This window comes from Propithecus coquereli, unplaced genomic scaffold (genome assembly GCF_000956105.1).
Source record: "Propithecus coquereli isolate 6110/MARCELLA unplaced genomic scaffold, Pcoq_1.0 Scaffold165, whole genome shotgun sequence".
NCBI lineage: Eukaryota > Metazoa > Chordata > Mammalia > Primates > Indriidae > Propithecus > Propithecus coquereli.
Genome location: NW_012141080.1, coordinates 5,022,061 through 5,043,471, shown reverse-complemented (window position 1 = coordinate 5,043,471; position 21,411 = coordinate 5,022,061). Strand labels below are relative to the sequence as shown.

Below are 21,411 nucleotides of genomic sequence, written 5' to 3'. Positions count from 1 at the left end.
GTAGGACAGGGTTTCATGGGATTTTTTCATTAAGGATGGAAAGAAAGGTTAATGGAACTATTGGGACCTTGAGCGATATTATCCAATCCAATGGTGTCAGCTACCACCATTCACTGAGGATTCCCATATCAGTATCAATCATTCATTCATTCATTCATTCAGTGCCCAAAGTGTTCTAGGCCCTAGGCTAGATGCTACATATTTAGCCCGAACCCGCTGAGCAACAGACCCATGCATCCAACAGCCCCCTGGGCATCGCCCTAGGCACAATCTCAACACACGACAACCAAACTCTTCCCCCCTTCTTCTCTTCATCTTAGTTAACACAACCATTCTCCATGCAGTCACCTAAGTTAGGGATTTTAGACTCACCCTGACTCCTCTGCTCCTTCCGCCCCCCATACCCCAGTGATACCAAGTCCTATCCATACTGAATCCTAAAGATCTCCTGAACTGGGCCCCTCCCCTCTGTCCTCAACAGCACATTCCTAAGTAAGGTGTATCAGCTCCCTATTGCTGCTATAACAAATTCCCACAGACGTGTCGGCTTAAAACAACACACATTTATTCTCTTACTGTTCTGGCAACCAGAAGGCTCAAGTCAGTTTCACCTGGCCAAAGTCAAGGGGCTGGCAGGGCTGGTACCTGCTGGGGGCTCTAGGGGAGCATCGATTCCCTGGCTTTTGCTGGTTTCTAGAGGCCGTTTGCATTCCTGGGCTCATGGCTCCTTCCTCAAATCCCTCCAGCCTCTTGCTTCCACCGCCACATTTCTTAATTCCATAGACAGAACTCTCGCTGCCTCCCTGTTATACGGACCCTTGTGATCACATTTGGGGCCCACCCAGTTAATCTCCTCAACTCAAGCCCCGTCCCCAAATCACTTCTCCAAATTCCCTTTTGCCACATAAGGTAACGTCCGTATGTACTGGGGATTAGGACGTGGGTATCCTTGGGTGCTCTTCCAGCCTGCCATACAAAGCCTTTATCATCTTCCTCTTGGAACACTGCAAGAGCTCCTAACATCCCCCTACAGCCTTCCCTGATTATTCTATTTATTAATACATAAGTCCTTCCCATCCTCATTCTCTGTCACAGAACCTTCTTTATCTCACCCACACCACTTAACACTTACTGTAGTTATTGTACTTGTGTGTTGACTTCTTCAATGCCCTCCCTTTACCCTGATGAGAATAAAAGCTCTGGGAGTATAAGGACCTTGTCCGTGTCACTTACTGTTGTATCCTCTCTGAGTAGCGCAGTGCCTGGAGAGTGACAAGGTGCCTGTGGAAGGCAGAATAACGGCCCCCCCCAAAGATAGCCACATCCTAATCCCCAGAACATGTGACTACGTTAGGTGACATGGCAAAGGGAAGTGAATGAAGATTGCAGATGAAATTAAGGTAGCTAATCAGCTGACCTTAAAAAAGGAAGATTACCCGGGATCATCCAGTGGGTCCAATAATCACAAAGGAGTTTAAAAGTGCAAGAGGGGACATGGAGAGACAGCCAGAAAGATGTCAGCGTGAGAAGGACTGAGCCAGGCATTGTTGGCTTTGAAGGCGGAGGAAAGGGGCCTTGTGCCCAGGGCCATGGGCAGCCTCGAAGTGGTGGGAGAGGCCAGGGAGCAGAGTCTCCTCTAAGCCTCCAGAAGGAACCCAGTCCCGCTGACACTTGATCTTAGCCCGGCGAGACCCGTGTTGGACCTCTGCCTTATAGAGCTTTCAGATAATAAACTTGGGTTGTTCGAGATACTGTATTTGTGATCATTTGTTACAGCAGCAATAGAAAACTAATGTAGTGTCTTGCAAATATTTGTTGGATGGCAAACTGGAAGAAAAAAAAAGAGCAACTCAGATCAGGTCATGTTGTCCCAAAACATTCAATAATTTTTTGTTATTCACAGTTCGGAAACTGAAACTCCAATCTGGCACCTAAAGCCCTCCCTAGGCTGGCCCCAAGGACCTCCCTGGTCCCACCTCTGGCCTCTTGCTGGTCCTGCACTGATGCTCTCGCTCTGCACGTCCTCCCCTGCACCCCAGGACAGTCTCCTCCTGTGCAGGTGGCCAGATGCCACTTACCCTTTGAGACTGGGAAGTGTCTCCTGCCCAGGCCAAGCCGTGATCCCCTCCTCTGCTTCCCATCGGACTGTGCCTGCAGTTCAATCTCGGCACTCATCCCCTCTGTTGTCAGCCCCTGCTGCCCCCACCAAACAGGACCAGGGACTTTTCTACCACAGTGATCGTGCCTTGTCAGTCTAGGTCTGCCTGGTGCTGAGCACAAGGCCTAGCACACAAGAGGTGACAGCAAATGCTTGCTGAGAGAGGGGACTAAACATCTGCCCCCTGCCCCAGCAATGCCCAGTGAGTAACCAGAGAGAGGGATGGATTTCCTCCTGGGACCAGGGCTGCCTTCCGAGCTTGCACGGCTTTGCCATGGTTTGCTTTCTCTCTCGGCCTGAGCTATTTTCTACCTGCTTGAACTCATATATACTGGGTGGAATAGTGATCCCCCAAAGTGCATGTCTACCTAGAACCTCAGAATGTGACCCTATTTGGAAATAGGGTCTTTGTAGATGTACTTAGTTAAGATGAGGTCACACTGGACTCAGGTGGGCCCTAAATCCAATGACTGGTGTCCTTATAAGAAGACGACATGAGGGCACAGAGATACACAGACAGGGAAGGTGGCCGTGAGAAGACAGAGGCAGAGATTGGAATGATGCGACTACACACTCCAAACGCACTGAGACTCAGCCTCCTCTTTCGTGGGCCGACTGCATCAGTGTGCCCAACACAGGGGCCGGCGCAACGATTAGTGAGTTTGTGCCGCCTTCCCCTTTCCCCTCCTCTCTTTCCTTTTATTAAATCCAAGTGAAGGGAAAACAACAACAATAACTCCTTTCTGAAACACAAGAGGGGAGCTCTAAAAGCAGAAAGGCCAGAATTAAGCTGTGAAATTAAACCAAAAAAAAAAAAAATTACAAATAATAAAATCTCACATAGGTGCAGGGCCCCAGTAAACTTAAGGAAAATCCAAGTCCCTGCTGTGCCTTTTTATTACTTGAGGTATATGGAGTCTCTAATTTAAGGCTAAATATAAAACTAAAGCATACACAGCTGGACTTTTCAAGTATTTTCAAAACACATTTAATACCTTCCCGTGAAACTCCCAGAATCTGAGCAGCCCTCACTTTGCACCAGGATAAACAGAAGCTGGGGTGGACCCGACGTATGGGCTTCAAAAGCATGTTTAAGAGGGAGGAGGAACGCGAGAGCTGGGGGATCAGAATGCTGACCTGTGCTCACAGTCACATGGTCACCAGGGCTATAATAAAAACCAGCAGGACCCAGAGGACAGGGCCAACGCCAACAGGGTCTGCCTCTGACCGCAGCTCTGTCTGCCCTCACGTACTTTTCGGCTCTGTTCCTACACTCCAGGGCCAATGGAAAATGAGAAAGATTCAAGTCTTCCTGGCAGACCTGAATGGATGCTCTGTTATCCCAGGAATTCTCCTTGGAGGAGGTCACATCCACGGTGCTGGTTCACCATCTGGTATTGCCAGGCACTTTGATTCCTTTGATAATTCCACGTGGAAAGCTTTCTACGCGCTAGATGTGGCGCCACACGTGCCCTGGAACACAGCCTGGAGCAGCTCAAACAAAACCACGATCCTTGCCTCTTGGAACCGTCTGATGTGGGCAGATGGGTGACAACAGGATAGATAAGGAAATAAACATGACAGTGGCAGGGTGCGGTCGGCGGTACGCAAACGATAACATGGGAGGCTGAAGCAACCCAGAGCGACACTTGAGAGAGACCTGAAGGAGGAGGGGGACTCGGCAATGCACAAAGAGAGGGGGAAACTTCTTGGCCAAGAGTCAAGGCCCCATGACAGACACAAAAGGATTTTTCACTCCTCCTCTCATCAAGAGGTGGCATCTATGTCTCCTCTCCTCTGATCCTGGTGGGCTTGGGACTGCTTCCTGCAATGGCACGGTGGAAGTGACACCCTATGACTTCAGAGGCTAGGTCAGAAAAGGCCAGGCAACTGCTGCCGTGTTGCTGGGACAGCTGCCCCACAGGGATCCGAGCACCCCGAGAACACTGCGCTGGGGCAGCCACTCGCTGAGCCCAGCTGAGCCTGCCCTGCCCACCACCCCCAACAAGGCACTGGGAAAAGCCATCTCAGACCTCCCTGGGCCATCCCTGAATACCATTAAAAGACCTCCACCAACGGCCACTGCAAAAGGAGCCTCGACCAGCCAAATCCTATCCAAAGTCCTGACCCCTGAAAATCGTGAGATCTAAGAAAACAGTCATTGTTTTATGCCAGTAAATTGACGGGCACTTTGTTACTCAATGAGGGATAAATGGAAGAGGCCTCACGCTGACACTGGGAGGATGAAATGAAACCGCACATGTCATGTCCCCGGTATACAGTGGGATCTCAGGGAACGTTAGATCACGTCTCCGTTCCTCCCGTTCCTTGTGACAATGGAGTTTGATTGCCTTTCAGTTTCATTGCCTATTTTTACACTATGCTGCATTAAATCATAAATTACAAGCAGCTTATCCATGTCTGATTCTCACTAAGCACTTGGTTTTATTGGGCTCTCAAAGTTGGAGAATGACAAACATGTGAATCGGAGTGGCTTCTCTTTGCTCTCCGCGGAGGAGCGTTCTGGAACGGGGTTCTTCAGTGGGGAAAGTGGGCTCTGAATCGTCTTGCTCCTGACGTGTGCTGCGAGGCCCGTGGCAGGCACGCGCTGGCGAGCCTGGTGCATTCGCCAGGAAGTTTTTAAATGATTTTCTGAGCAATATCATTTCTCTTTCCTAAACAGCATAGATTTTTGAGCTCTAATGCGTTTCTGCATTAAGGAGAACAGGCAGTCTCCCCTGGCATGTTTCATCATGCAGTTATTTTTCAAATCAGCATCTAGAAGAGGTTGTATAACTTAGTGATTACAAGCATGGGTTTTGGAGCCAGACGGGCCTCGGCGTGAACCCCGGCTCTTCTCCTTACAGAGAGAGAGAACTTGGGTGTATTATTGAACCTTTATAAACCTCAGTTTACTCCTCTGCGAAATGGGAATAAACACAGTGCCTCTCTCCTAGTTTGCTTGTGAAGATTAAATTAGATCATGCACGTGAAACGCTTAACAAATGGTGCTACACAAATTCAGAGATCAAAATAATGTAACCGATGTAAAAATAGTCATCATATTAGTTCTGCTATGATGAGGGTTATCAGATTTAGCAAATACAAATACAGGACACCCAGTGAAATCTGAATTTTAGATAAACAGGAATAATTTGTTAGTACAACACGCTCCATATATTCCACAGGATATACTTACACTAAAAATCATTCATTGTTCATCTGAGATTCAAGTTTTACTGGCTGTCCTGTGTTCATTCCCAGATTATTATTCACGTTATTTACAATGACAATGAATACCTGCTGTCCCAGTTTGCAGTTACCCAAGACCCCTAATGACACCCTTTCCCCTACCCCAGTGTTGATTTTCTTATCTTTGATAAAATCACACTTCTTTTTTTCTCCCCTCCAGCCTCGCCATGGACTGCTGGCAATTAAGATAGGCCAAGAGGTTGTTCTAGAAAGACAAGCTCCGTAACTTTTTCTGAAGCGACACCACTGCAGCTATTACATAAGCGTCTCTCTACAGCAGAGTCATGAGGCTCTCCGAGGAGAGGCTTCCATTTGTACCCTTTCCAACTTCCTGCTGCTCGAACGCCCCCTCCAGTTGCATTTGCCGCCCCCGCTCCCCTCCCTTCGTGCCTGAGGTCTGGCTCCATTGGAAGTCTCTCCCCCACCACTGGCTCATTTTTTTTTTTCCACGTAATATAGTGTAGTTTATTACATAAGTGATTTATTACACGCACCTTAATGTATAAGGGGCAAAACTTGTTTAAAATAAATCCAACTGAGAGGATAATCTCTATGGGCAAAATGTACTTCGACTTAATTTCTCTACTGGGTATTACACACTATATAATTGCCTTAAACAGAAGCTGCACACACAAATTTAGCTTGGCACCGATATCTGACTTCACAGAACACTCAAGTTACATGCTGGGTTTTGCTACAAATCCTTCGCTCCACCAGAAGAAACTCAACAGTATCCCTTAAAGAAATATTCAGCCTGACTCTCCCGCTGAGACTGGGGGGTGGGAGAGCAGCTGATTGTGCTGGATTTAGGGGGGCGGGGAGGCCTTTGTCTTGGGAGAGAAAAAGCGAAGCTGCCAGCCTGTCTCTAACCAGGCCGGGCTCCTCTTCGGGATTGTATCTTCTCGACTCCTTGTGCAAAACTGCGTTCAGCAGCAAATGAAATCGCTGCTCCCTGGCTGGCACCTGGATGTGGGATCCCTGTTTAATTAAGGTTGATAGTGTCCTGCCCGCCTTTCTCCTGAAGATTAATTAGTTAATGTATTCATTGACTCTTTCATGTAGTCATTCATCCCACCCATACCCACGGAGCTCCTCTTGGGCCCCCAGGCAATGGTGCTGGGCTCTGGGAACACGGCAGTGAACCACACACTATTCCTGCCCACGTCTACTGGGGGCGGGTAAGCATTGATTAAATCATCGCACAAATAAGTGCAACGTGACAGACCATGGCAGTGCACTAGAGGAGAGGCCCATGGTCCTCTGAGAGCCCTTGGGGGAAGGTGGGGAAGAACTCCCCGAGGAAGGGGCTTTTGAGGGTGTATCAGCTCCCTACGGATGCTGTAACAAGCTACTCCAAACTCAGTGGCTTAAAACAACAAATTTATTTTCTTACAGTTCTGAAGATCAGAAGTCCAAAATGGGTGTCACTGTGTTGAAGTCAAGGTATCAGCAGGGATACATCCCTTTCTGGAGGTTCTAAGGGAGAATCAGTTGTCCTACAGTTTTCAGCTCCTAGAGGCTGCCTGCATGCTTTGGCTCATGGCTCCTTCCTCCGTCTTCAAAGCTGGTAGCATCAGGCCGAGTCCTTTTTACTCTACCGTCTCTCCGATTATGACTCTTCTGCCTGTCTTTTTCCCCACTTGTGATTAGCTTGGGCCCACCCAGATAATCTAGGATAATCTCCCAATTTTAAGATCAGTGATTAGCAACCTTAATTCCACCTGCAATCTTAATTTCTCATTTGCCATGTAACCTAGTATCTTTGCAGATTCTGGGGATTAGATCGTGGACATTTTTGGGGTCCTTATTCTGTCCACCATAGATGGGACCTAAAAAGTAGGAAGGAAGCAGGAGAATACTCAAGGCCAAGTTGGAACTTTGTGAGCGGGGCAGTCAACAATATGCTCATGTGGATGCAGCTTGGGAGCCCAGCTTGGGGGTGTGGGGAGTTGGTGCTAAACGTGGCTGGAGAAAGGACCAGAAACCAACTGTGGAGCCTGGTCAGCCACATAAAGGATTCTGGCCTTTATCCCAAGAGCATGAAGAGAACCTTTACGTATTACAGTCAGGGAAAAAGAAACTGTGTTCTAGTAAATCTAAGATGACAGATGCAATTATCTTATTTTTCCCTAAAGGGGGAAAAATGCTGCCAATTAAAATATGGCATGACGCTTTCTTATCACTCTGAATTTTTATTTTATGCTTATCACAAGAACTCTTTTAGACTTAATTAGACCTCTATTTTCGTCATGAATACCTCTTGTGCATACAATAAAAGATATAAGTGAGGAAAAAAATGGTCAAGGCATTCCTAAAGTTTCTTCGCATTAAGGGTCCCTCTTCCCTGAATAACTGTTTGGCTCTGAGTCACTGATGTCCACATTTCTCCATACCCTGTCATTTTCTGCACCACCAAGAGCATAGGTGACCCGGCCTTTCTTAGAAGAATCCACAAAGAAAGGAAAAGCCACTGGAACTGAGCTCTTGAGCCAGCTCTGCAGTTGTGTTGAGCAAAGCTACTTCTGATTCCCACTTCTGGAACGCTGCTGGCCCTGCCTGCCCCGCCTCTCCAACAACCATTTAGCTCCTAGAAGGTTAAGCACTCTGGTATTATCTCTGGGACCTTTCTCGGAAGATGCCAACACATATCCTGCAAGTTTTCTAGCTGGCTCTTTGGATGTTTATAAATGCATAGGCAATATCAAAGCTCTGCCAGGTGAAAGAGGACTTTGAGACGTGCTCAGGTTTCAGAGATGCTGACATGAGAGAATTTCAGAGATGCACCTGAAGGTCAGCGATCAGATTGGTGCTTTCCAAAGGTCATTTCATTGAAGCAAGATTTGTTCCCACATTTCAACTTGGAATTGAGAAGCACTGATTAAGAACAATAATGAAAGGGCCCTTCATTTATGCTAGCCACTTTTCTGCACACATCCAAGTCATCTAATTCTCACTATAAATTCTGGGTGAAGTGGGTATTATTGCACCCATTGTACACATTAAGAAACTAAGGCTTAAGTATATCAATTAACTCATCTGACCACACCAAGATCACCTGTGGTAGAGCCCAAGATTTGAACTCAGAATGACTTCGGATATGCTCAACCGTCTCTATCTGTCTGTCTTAGTCTCTCATTGAAAAAGTCTTTGAAACCCTGAGCACCTCTAAGTTCATTCTATAAACACATGTGGGGCATCTTTGTGCAGGCAGCAGACTCTGCTTTGGGCCTGAGGATAAAGCATAAACACCCAACGACCCTTTGCTCAACAAGCTCAGAGTGTGATGGAGAAGGCGGAGACGTAGTCAACAGCCCAGATCAGGGAGGGTGAACTGATGTGCATCTCAACATGTCGTGGGGCACAAGCAGGAGAGAAAAATGTCCCCATTTTACTCACATTGTGCAGTTTTCTTAAAGAATTTTGGAGGCTCAGCATTAGACTGCTACACATTCAGAAATTCCCAGGAAGGCAGCGTGAAATCTGCATAGAAAATCTATTCCGGTCTCCATCCCATACTCGGTTGACCTTAACAATTGTTAGCCAGCTTGAATATTTCCTTCTAGGGGAATCACAGAAAGATGGGGAGCGGGGGTAGGAGGCCAGAGAAAGGTGGGAAAGGGAGAGGAGGGGAGGGAAGGGAAAAGCACTAGCACAAACCCTCCATGCATTAGGCTTCTTGGTGTGATCAGTGACACGAGAGTCAATTTTGTAAGCACCATTGTATGCACACGCTATTCTTCATGTGAAAGCCAAAAAGAGCAAAAAACTACAGAAGTGTAAAAATAAAATACAAATCTGGAGTAGAAAGCCCAGGGAATAGGGAGGTCGGGCCCATGTGAATATACGGAGATAATAGTAAACCTATTTTTTAAAAATTCTGTTGAATGTCACCAGGATAAAAATAAAAGCAGACCCAAGCCACGAATCTCCTTGATTATCTGCACATGTTAAAAAAAAGGTACATTGTCTCTGAAGCTGCTATCGGGAAGGTTGTAAGGAGATGACCTTATACTATAAAATTCATTTTGGTATCATTTAAAATTTCATTTCAGTTTGATTTGGGGTCTCTTGGACGTGGGCATCCTCCTCTTCTTCCCTCAGAAAAAAGCACCCCCTCGCCACACGCACACGCGAACCACTCGAACATATGTCTGCGCCGAGGAGCAGGAGATTGGAAAAGCAGATGGTACAATGCCTTTGGAGTCTGACAGCCGCTCTGTGGCAGCGCTCTCAGCAGACAGGCCTTGCCAGAGACGCACATTTGAGCGAGGGACTGCCAAGGAGAACAGATCCGCACCTCGCTCTCCCGGGCGTGGGAGACAACGCTCGTGTTTGAAAACAAGCAAAATGCTTTTTGCGGGAGCAGCAAGTGAGGACACGGCTCTGCAGCGTTTATGGCACATATGTCGGAGGCCGGGGAGATGTTTTGCAAGCGATGGCTCTATAAACAGTGCCTACTCTGGGTGTTTTCCATATGAGGCAGGTGGGAAGCGGGAAGGGAACAGTTGGGAGAATTGCAGAGCAACCTGTTTTCATGGGCTGTTTACTTTCTTTCACTGTACCTGTCCGTATTTGCCATATTGTCCCTGCATTTGGGGGGATGTGCTGCACACTAGGGTCTCCCTGAATGGACATAACCTTAATTCTAATCTAAATACTGATTAGAATTAGAATTAGACTGCAAACTGTCCACCATCTCTCACTGTAATCTCCTGTTCCCCCTCCACAGTAGTTGGGAGGAGGGGAAAGGTGTGGAGAGAGAGTTAAAGGGAGAGAATCACCGATCTACACCCACAGGTCTGGCCCTGTGCTAAGTACCTTATTTTATTTTATTTCCTCTAAGTTTGCAATGAGCTGATGCATACTGAACATACGCCATCAGCTCATTGCAAACTTAGAGCAAATCGTTTTACAGGTGGGGAGGTTGGAGGTCAAGAATTCCGTCACCCTCTTTCTCTCTTCTGCCTCGTGCTTTCTGTGAGGCTGAAAAACATGCACAAGGCAAGATCTACCTTTCAGGTCACATCCTACCAGAAAGGGGTCTGGCTCACCTCTGCCCTTTTCAAGGTTACTTTATCTATCCACAAGTCTTCAAAATTTCCAGATGGAGATTTTATTTATGGAAGATGAGAGTTTCATTAAAAAAAAAAAAAAATCTAAGTCTGAGCTGACTTTCATGGAGGGCGGCCACGTTCTCATTTCATTTTGCAAAAACAACTTTTGGGATCTGGGTTTGGAATGACCAGTTTCCCTCTTCCTTCGGTGAAATGAAAATGTCTTTCGTTCAAAGCCACCGTTCAACTCCATGCCGGCCTCCGTGTCCCGCAACTCACCGCAATCTCGTTAATAAATTAACGGAGCTGTCACAGATGTATAAATACAAAATCATTTGGAAATGGCCCCGTTTATTAATCACACAATCTCCAAAACCTACTGCAACATCTTACAATTCCTTCAGGCCACCTCGGGTCTCCTTTCCACTTGCGATGATGCCCCCTTTCAATTTGCATTTAAAAGACAGTAAATTGCAGGGTTCATAAACATTTTTATAGTGATTTATTGAAGACTGGAATGTCACTGCTGTTCTTCACACTTTACCAGTCCTGAGAATCAAATGCTGGCTGTATCTGTAAGCTTGCTCTGGCCATCAACCACGTAAGAACAAGCCAGTTTGCACTTTCGCAGTTTTCTTTTTTCTTTCTGTCATTTTTTAAAGAAGACAGTAGCAACCATATTTATCTTTCAGTTAGAAGGAAGGCCGTCCAAGTTCCAACTTGGGTTCCAGAATTTACAAAGAACTTGGTTTTTACCAATCAGCACTGTGAAGAAACCAGTTTTTATCACACCGGAGAACAAAAAAAAAAAAAAATAAGGGAGGCTTTCTTTTCACCTTCCAATTCCGTACCCTGCCCCGAAGAAAGCAGTCCACACACCGGGTCTCAGTCCGGGCAGGAGAGGGAGTGGGCAGAAGGCAGCCCGGCCGAGATGCATCCGGATACCTCTGTCCCTTTCTCCTGCTGGAAACTCAGTGCAAGGACCTGGCGTGGGCTTCAGAATCTCTGATTTGAAAACAACGTGAGCAGAGAGGAGCTGAACTCGGAACACACTTTTGCTGCTCCCCGGCCAGCGAAGTCACGAAAGGAGGAGAGCAGAGCCAAGACGAACTGTTTGTCTAAGGGCACGGCGAACTCCTTGGCATCTTTCAGACTTTTTACCAGGGGGACTGGGAACCCTTTCTGAGAGCATCGTGCATAAAGGGAAAGGAGACAGACTGGGAGGGGAAAAAAAGAAGAAAAGCAAAAAAGAAAGAAAGGAAAAAAAAAAAAAAGCCTTGCACCTCATTTGCCCTTCCAGTGTCCAGAAGGGAGTATTTCTTTCCACCTTTTTCACATTATAATAATGGCTTCACAGCTCCTGAAAGGAGCCCTAGTGCAACGGCAAATGGTGCATGACACGGCGAAACCCCGGTCTTTGTCGCACCAGCTCCGCTCCAAAGAAAGTCCTTCTCTGCCTTCGTTTCCCTGCCATTAACTGAGATGAAATGAGTTTTTTCCCCCTTTTGATTCCACCCCCCACTGTCTATTACAGTGTGACGCGATTGGGCTTCCTGGCCCATTATTTCACAGAGGATTCTTTTATTCTGGTTTGGGAGTTCGTGCCTGCAAGGTTATCTGTGCACAAAGCAACGCCTCGGTCTTCGCGTTCATTTTTGAAATCTGATCTCATTGATAAGAACAAGACCATTCGCATTGCATTTGTCAGATAAGTAGCTCGGTGCCGGAGTCATAATTTTTGTGACTTCAGTCAGGGCTCCCTTGTTAAAATACGTCAACCGATAAAAATGCAGGTATTAGAAAAATAACCTTTGTATCAAAAGTGTCGTTCTATCTCCTTCCTTTCCTTCTTTTTTTTTTAAGCACACTATGTTCTTTTTCACACGAAGCACCTCCTCATCTTCAGATGTCTATTTCCTGATGTGCATCTTTTAAAAATTATTTTTAAAATGGTATTGTGACTCCAATGCCATACTTTGGCATGTGGGGAGGTGGGGGGAACAACAGGAGGAAAGAATCGATGTAATGCAGTTTGTCTGAAGGGGTTTGGATTAATTTCCCTCTGATGGTTTATCCAATGTTGATAGGTAACATTTCCTGATCATAATAAGTAAATGAATCAAACCCAGAAGTGCTCTGTCACTAAGCACAGTCAAAGCACTGAGGACAAGGGTGCAAAGTGCCCCCATGGTGGCTCCTGGGTTCTCTGGGACAGGGCGAGCTGTCAGCTTGCCCAGGGAACAATGCTGCACTGTTTCCACGTGGGGAGCGGTCAAATACATCGTCAATAACGCCTGTGCCCAACAGACATGAGAGGAATAGGAGAGGCAGCTAGCTCCACCATGGAGAACGGGCTTCTTACAGGTTCTTCTGCCATCAAAGCTGCCCCCCAAAAAGCCACCCCGGGACTTGGGCCAGGGAGGCTGGCGAGTGTGTTATATAAATATTAGCACGAGGCAGATTGCTGGAGCCCCTGTGCATCTCCTTTCCCCTGGTGGCAGCTGCACAAAGCCGCTGGTGACAAAACTAAGAGACAGCCGCGGGCTCACTCACGAGCCGCATGCCAAGCCGCACGGCGCAAGGTCCTGTCCGCATCCCTGTTCGGGGCCCCGTACACCCAGGCCTGCAGCTGATAACACTGTAATAGTCCTCCTTTGAGGACGGCGGCTCCTGCGTGCTGATTAGTCATTTATCACACCTGGCAGCCCTGCTGAACTATAATTACTCTTCTCTTATCCTGCCGCACTGTCATGTCCGAGAGGAGAGGCGAGGCAGAGTCCCCAGTTAATGACACATTACCCTCTTGACAAGCACTTAAAGGTTTTATTGTAAATATTCAAGATATAAAACATCTGAGATTCCCTTTTTAATTATAAAAAGCAATTTCAGGGCCTCCCTTCCCCATCCTCCCCCCACCCCCAAATAGTAAAGTTTCGCGCCCGTTATCCTCTGCTTACTGCAAACAAACTGATTTCTCTTTGTCACGTAAACTCATTGCTACAAGTTAACTCAGTATCTCTCTGCAATTATCAGACATATTGCCTATGAAATTGGTAATTTAAACACACATCACATTTCCACAAAAGTTAAATTTCCGCCCCGAAAGAAGGGGAAAATGTGCATTTATATGAAAAATTATATATGAAAAAAAGCCTAAAATGCAGCATAAATAGCCTGGTTTTCCTCATCGGAAAGAGAGGGAGAAAGTCATTGAATGATTTTTTTTTTTTTAAAGATGAGCCTCTAACTGAGGTAAAAATTATATGTATATATGTTTTTTCATAAACTAAAAAATTGGAAATTTGTGGGTCGTTAAATCCTGATTGCCTGTTTATAAGGTTTGGGGAGAAAGCCAACTTAGCATTCAGTGGCTCCTGGGGCTATTTATATACCTCAAGGAGGGCTCAGAGGACGCTTCCCTCCGGGAGACAGGGACCCCGGCAGGCTGCTCCATCTCGCTACCTTCCAGCTAATTTTCAGGAGGTGATCTCTCTGCTGTGTGGGCCCCAGTTGCTTAGGCTGGAGGCTACCGTGGGCCAACTTCCATAACAGCCACTGGCATGGAATAATGGGAAAAGATGGGGAGCTGACGTTAATCAAATCTTTCATTCTGACAGAGGAAAAATAAAAACCCACACAGAACCACATATCCATACAGCGTGCACACATATGGGCATATAAGATGTAAAATGAGCTGATCTGAGCCAAATTGGTTTTAAGCGCCGCCCCCCACCCCCAAACACACTGCACTGTGCACACGTTTTCAGATCCATGAATGTGGACAGAGATGGAAGTTCAAGTGTGTTGGTTCTATGCATTTAAGATCATCTTGTTTCAATTGGGTGACGGTTATGGCCAATGAGAGCTGTTGGAGCTTGGAGGCTTCGGGCTTGGAATCTGGGATCCAATTATAGAGCAGCAGGGAAGGCTGTCTAGCTCCGATCTCCCTTGCTCTAGGGATCGTTAGGGTTGATCTCTTCGACGGGGCCAGCTAGAGGGATGCCCCCTCTTTCCAGCAGTCCTCATTCAATGGACTTGCAAATGCTTTCATGAACAAACATTGCCTTCCCAGACAAAAGAAGGTCTTTCTTTGGTCAAAGGTCCATGGGAAGTTGAAGCGCAGCCAAGGGTTAAGGAAAGGACTGACGGCAGTAAGTGGAAATATGGAATAGCAAAACCCAGGAAGGCATACGGGGGCCAAACCAAGGATACAAACGTAAGTAGTCGACCACCTTTGAGAGCCAGGTGGGACTGGTGATGACTCTGTGCTTCACTTCTGAAGCGGAGAAGGTTCGAGGGGAGGGTGAGGTTTGGGTGGGAATAACAGGGAGATAAGTGAGCGAGCAAGGTGAAAAGGAAGCCTTCTCCCTTGCTCTGAGAATCCTACAACTGCAAACACCTTGTACAGCTGTGGTGGGCCACTGTCACTTCACCCAACACTGCACAGGCAGGCGAGGGAGCTGGTCTTGCAGGAGAGGGAGACCAAGGGCATGTGGAGATGAGAAGAACACTGACATCCTTGGAGTTCATGGCCCAGTATCCCAAGCAGGCGTCTTTAACTGCGGATGCCTCCAGGGTAGGACTAACTTTCCTTCACCGTGGAATCTTCAGTAACAAGCACAACAGCTGCATGTGGGTTTCAAGAATGAGTGAATGAATGAATGCATGGGTGCAAAGGAGAGCCTTGGGAAACAGACAGTGGAAGAAGATCCTTTAACATGAGTCTCCTAATCACCTGATTGTCACGTTTTTCCCGTGCATCTACTAACGAGTATGTGTTAAGGATTATTCTGCAGCAGGTATCGTGTTGGGTGAAGGAACATTTCCTGAGGTGCTCCCGAGGCTCGGGGGGCCCCACGTGGACATGATCCTGAAGTGGGTGAGGATCGTAAGGAAGACAGAGATGACAACTTCAGCTAAGATCTACTGGAAGCTTCCATGGACAAGGCAACGTGTCAGGCTCTTCAGGAAACTCAACTCTTCACCTTCCTGTTGGCTCGTCCCATCAACACTCAGAGCTGTTACCCTTTTGGCTCACGTTGCAGAGAAAAGGAAATTGAAGTTCCAAGAGGTGAAAAAACTTGCCTGAGGCCCCACCGCGGGTAGGTGGATTTAATGTGGACTTCACGACCCGTGCCCACTGCCTGGTCACCAGAAGTGGGGTGTTGAGGGTGGGAAATCCATCCAGGAAAAAGTTCAGGTTGACTCCTAAACACAGCGATGAGAATTTCTCCAAATTTCTTCTTTGACTTTGACTTCAAGGGCTGATCGGCTGTCACTGACGCGGTAGAGTACTTCCTTTCACGTTGCCATCTCAACTTCTCCTCTTTGGGATGAAGGCTGCCATGGTTTGACTTGTCCCCAGAGCATCCTGCTCTTTTCAAAGGCACTTTCTAAATCTAATGAAATAACCAAGATCCAAACAAGCTGTCCTTCCCAGGTTTTTGGTCTCAAGACAAACTCCCCTGGAGATTTTCTCTCCTTTCTCATATGACACCTCCCTCCCTTAAGGGAAAATCACTCACACCGTGTTCATCATCAGTTTTGTCTCTTTTTAAAAAATGCCAAGTGAACACAGAGAGAAAGGTACTGAAAGACTGAGGCAGAGTTCGATTAAGAGAGTGGCTGGATCTTGGCAGGTTTGAAGCCAGATGGTGCCGGCCCTTGGTGCGTGCCTGCCTGCCTGTCTTCCTTCCTTCCTTCCTTCCTCTCTTCCTTTCTCTCTTTCTTCCTCTCTCTTTTTTCCTTCATTCTTTTTTTTCTTTTACTTTATTTTAGTGCATCCTGGCCTGTTCATTCTACCATCTTACAACTTGGGTGGTGATGGAATTACCCTGGGGCTCCAGGGGCTCCCCAGTGTTAACAAAGGCCTGTTGTCAGCATGATGTTCACTTGGGCACTGATGAAATGCAGTCCACAGAGTTTGCAATAACACAGCTGTTGACCTTTTGTAGCTCAGGATTCTGAAATCCACTGAAGCTGGATGGTCCCTCCCCAGCCCAGAAATAAGTCATGCAGACCAGTGGAGGTGCCTTATGGTGCAGACGGGGCCCTTTTCAAGGCAGATGGAGGGATCTCACAGGGCTCATGACTGAGAACCAAAGTGCATCGGGTCTCATGGAAAACAGTGCCAGGAACTAGAAAGCTGGGGGAATGGAGGACCTTGGTCAGTTGGACTCAACCTCTCTTTCTCTCTCTCTCACTCACACACACACACAAACATACCTTCTCATTTCCTCTCTCTCAACATCTCTTCTTCCTCTCTGCATACCTGTTCCCTTCTCCTCTCTACTGCAAGCTTCCTGCCTTTCTTTCTTTCTTTCTTTCTTTCTTTTTCTTTTTCTTTTTTTTTTAGAGATGGGGTCTCACTCTGTCGCTCAGGCTGGAGTGGAGTGGTGCAAGCACACTGTAGCCTCAAACTCCTGGGCTTAAGCGATCCTCCTGCCTCAGCCTCACCTACCATGCCTGGATAATTTTTTAATTTTTTGTAAAGATGGGACTCTCCCTACATTGCCCAGGCTGGTCTCGAACTCCTGACCTCAAAGGATCCTCCTGCCTTGGCCTCCTGATTTCCTGGGACTACAGGCACGTACCACCATGTCCAGCTAAGCTTCCTGCTTCCTCATGCTTTCTGTTCCCCTATCATTCTTCCTTGCATAGGGTCTCTAATTGGATGCCCAATCCCTAAAACCACAAGACTTCTCAGTCTCAGTATTTATCCCCACCCAGTAGTCTTTTTCTGTGTTTTTCAGTTCAAATCCCTGAGAACTAAAGAGCACAGCAGTCCACTACTAGCCTAACTGAACTTGACTGGTGGTGGAACCATCTGTGCTGTGGACGGGGATCCCTTGCCTACGAGAAAGTGTGGGCAGGCTGGCTGGATGCAATATCTTGGTGCCATTAAGGTGGTGTAGGGTGGTCTGATTGCATTAGGCTCATTCTATTTCAAGAATCTTAGGGAACAGAGAAGAATTCATCAGACATACGTATAAGCTAAAATATTTCCTTCATGATATTGAACTAATCAAACTAAAAAGAAGGTCTTCCAATTTAATTAGAATTCTTAGAACCACTCCAAGAGGAAAGATGGTTAGTGGTTGGGGTTGCCCAAGCTGGAACACTACTTCCAATTAGTTATAAACTCTGGAGGGGTGTGAGGAGGATCCAGTATCTACAGAACTCTAAATATATCAATAATATTGTTAAGTAAGGCCCCCCTAAAAGGGTATCACTGTTAGTCCCAAAGCTCTACACGTTAAGTGACTTATTTTGTGAATCATCAAACTCAGTATGATAATTTCTTCCTTCTTTTTACAGAGAACTCAGGTTTTACAGGAACTCAGGCATTCTCTTGGCTAGGAGTAGGGCATAGACTAGATAGAGCCAGTGGCCTTTATCTCTGGGAAAAAAAAAACTGATTTGACAGCTATGCTGGAATCTTCCATTTCCCTAACCAAATCCACTCTCTCCATCCTTCTGTACTTGGCCAAAAACGTTGACCAATATGAACCACATCAATGAGTTCCTTTTACCATCTGGTTTCTAGCTGGGCTTGATCAATGGCTGGGGTGGGGGGAAGAATGTTTATTCCCCTGGGACCTTTCCCAGGTGAGGAGGGATATCACCACAGGAGGGCTGAATTCCTCAACCAAAGGTTACAGCTCCTGCCAGGTAGTCCTCTCCACGCAGACACCCTCACCCATGGACAGCACCTGCTGCTCCCTCTCCTTGCTTGTTCAAGCCTAGGAAGGTAACAGCCACCCCCATCTCTGCCCCTGGGAAATTCGCTACCTCTTAGGGTTGTTCTACAACCTAACCCCACACCTTGATATTTTGCATTATTAAATTTTTCTTAAATTACTCAATTTGGGCATGTTACCTCTTTCCTGCCAGGACTACCATGGATATAGAAGGGACAGAATGAGGCCTCTGGTTTCATCCGGACCAGGCTCTAAGCAGTGGAGTCCACCAGCACCAGATACACTATTTAAATAGCAAAGGGAAAGTCCTGCTGGGAATTTTTGGACAGTACATTTGTAAAAAGTTGACGACTTCCTCATCCCAAGAAGAAAAGGACACAGAGAGTTTGAGCCAACATACCCCCAACTCTCTCATTAGCACAAAATGAATTTACTTTATCTTGCCTCTGAATGTACAGAAATAAAGACATACACGCCATTGTGCAAACGGTGTCTTGAAACATGAGGGAGCACATCCAAAAGTCCTTGAAGAGGTCTTTTCCAATTTTTCTCAACCCACATATTTTATAGGAAAGCTCTAAACTCTCACTAAAATAATGGATTAAAAAATGAGATACCCTACAGTTTCACAATCCATTTGTCTCCTCCTCTCAAGATTTGCTTGAAAAAAAGGGATGCAGTAAGTTAGTTGCAAGAGTTCCAGTGTGAACAAACTTGAAAAATCTTGCCTTTGCTTGGAAAATATTTTTAATTTTCAAACACATTCAAACCCATCCCTGCTGTAAGGTAGAAAAATATCACTGTCCAAAAAAAAAAAAAACAAAAAGACAAAACAACTAAAACGAAACCACTCATGTGTCAAAGATCATGGTGCCTAAAACAATCATTAAAGCCAGGACTGGGTTAATAAGCAAAGCCCACTTATAAATTTTTCATCATTTGATTTGTGATGCAAGGAGACATCAAATCTCAAAGACCTTCTGTGTACTTTAGGAAATAGAAATTGTAAATACTGGAGTCCTACACTGTGATCCAATTGGGAAGTTGGTTCTCTTTGAAGGCTGTACTTGCATAACCATGGCAGTGTGTCTGTTAAGAGCGTCCTGGGTTCCACAGGAAGCCTCGTCTGACCCTCTCCACTCAGTTTGGAATAAATGTCTCTTTGCTGTGTCTCCTGACCACTCTCCCTGTACAGCCTTTTGTAGCATGACCTTGAAATGCTTTGTTTCACTGAGTATCCGGGGTCAGAGGGAGTTTCTTGCTTACCCTGAAACTCCTATGCCTAGCATTATGCACGTTATCAAAGAGATGACCAATACATCTCTGTGGAGTTAATCTTTGAAAAATTACAACATTGAAATAGTAGTACTATCAAGGGATGGCAAATAAGTTTCAACATGTGCATTGAACCTGGCCAATTGGCAACAGCCTCTTGGAACACTATACTAATGAGCAAAAGAGAGTATTGATGAATTAATGATGTTTGCCATGGACTCAGAATTGGGGAATGATGTCAAGTGGCCTGTGGGTTTGCCATTCTTGTTCTTACTTATCCTCACCATTTGCGGGTCACTTATCTGAAACTGTAATAAGAAAATCCACTAAAATCTGAAGAGTGGTAAAATCAGCACAGCCCCAACCTATTTAGGGTATTGTGGGCCCGGAGTCTAAAAACAGAAACCAATTGTCCAAACCAGTTCATGTCCAAACCAATTGTTCTTCGTGAAGCACAGAGAGGTTATTAGGAATATACCTTCATAAAGCTCTGAGTCAGACTGGTATCCTCCAGGCGACTTTCAAAACTGTAGGTCTGGAAATGTCTGTACCTATGGCTTCTTTGTAAAATTGATTAACTGTTTTCAATAAGTTTTTCTATCACCCCCGGTTGAAAATTGCAAGCGTGTCGCATATGTAAAAATATAAATGTTTGACTCATCTCGCCTAGGGAAATGCTGACGGAGGTGGGGTGGGGGGGATGAGGGGGGTGTGTGCTTCTGTTTCAGTAAATGCCTCCCAGAGCCCCGGTTAATCTTGACAGTCCTCCATGTTCCCACGCCATCCTGGACAAGCTTGTGTCGGATATCCTTCTGACCCTGGGACGCCCCCCACTCCACTCCTCAAGGAGAAATGGAGGTCAGCTTGGTGCATTTTTGGCTCTGAGCCATGACCTTTTGACACAGCATCCGCATTCCTCAGCCAGTCAAGGTCTTTCTATCAGATGGGTCCTGGCTGATTGAACCCCAGGATGCAGCCGGTTGGAACGCAGGCATCAGCTGCAACTTCTGCACTTCTGCTGCCTTCCTATGTGAGCGTCCAGGTAAACCGTCCGTGCCTGCTCTGAATGCAGTCTGGGCAACTCCCACTAGTGGCAGGTCTGCACTAGCCAGAGATGTGAAGTGATTTGTGGCTCGGGGACCCTGACGCTGCTGTTAGCCCTGTGGTGTTGACAAGCCACATTCAAGACAACACAACACAACACCCTGTGTGCTGGTGACATCGATTTACAGGCTGAGCTGTTTCCTCTTTCCTGACATAATGCGCTGTGACAGACTGACAGAACAGAGCATTTGTGCACGTAAAACCTTCGCAATCAACAGGAAGTGGAGATCTCTCCAGAGTTAAGTCCTGGAAGGAATCACGTGCCGACGCCATGGCAGCCCCTGCCGCTGGGGCTGAAGCCATTTGCAAGTCAGCAGTTTGGAAACAGTCACAAAGTCCATAAAACAGGTGGCCAGAGCTTGGTTCCTGATAGGGGGGTGGAGGTGGGGGGCAGGGATCTGGGCTAGGGTCCAGGGTTCTTCCTTTTTGCCCAAATATCAGTCCATATCCTCTTATTAATAAAATGGCAAATAAAACCTGACATCAGTTCTAGAACCTTGAATGAAAAGTGCCAGTTCTTCTCCTTCACTCTCCATGTGGCCTTTCTTCCCTTCCTTCTTCCTATGGCATTCCCTGCACTTGTTCCTTACCCGAAACGCCAGGTAGCGATGCAGACACCACAGCGGGAATAGTGAAAACAGAACGAGGAAAAGCTGACCACTTCTAACTGGGTGCTAGTGCATAGGCTCGAGGATTCATGTGATAGTTTTGGTAGAAGGATCCCCAGGGCCAGATTGTATTAATACATTATTAAATAAAACAGTCGAGACAGAAATGTTGACCTACTTGAGTAGAAGCACGTCTACACCTCTCTGAAAAAAGTTGATGCCAGGACTCTCTGCTAATGTGGGTCAGTTCCAGCCTGCTG

At 46.5% G+C, this 21,411-nt stretch overlaps 1 protein-coding gene across 1 annotated transcript in view; it reads right to left on the bottom strand.

Moving 5' to 3' along the window:
• Positions 1-21,411, bottom strand: part of WWOX (WW domain containing oxidoreductase) — a 969,168-nt gene that overhangs the window by 183,837 nt on the left and 763,920 nt on the right. The window lies entirely within an intron of this gene.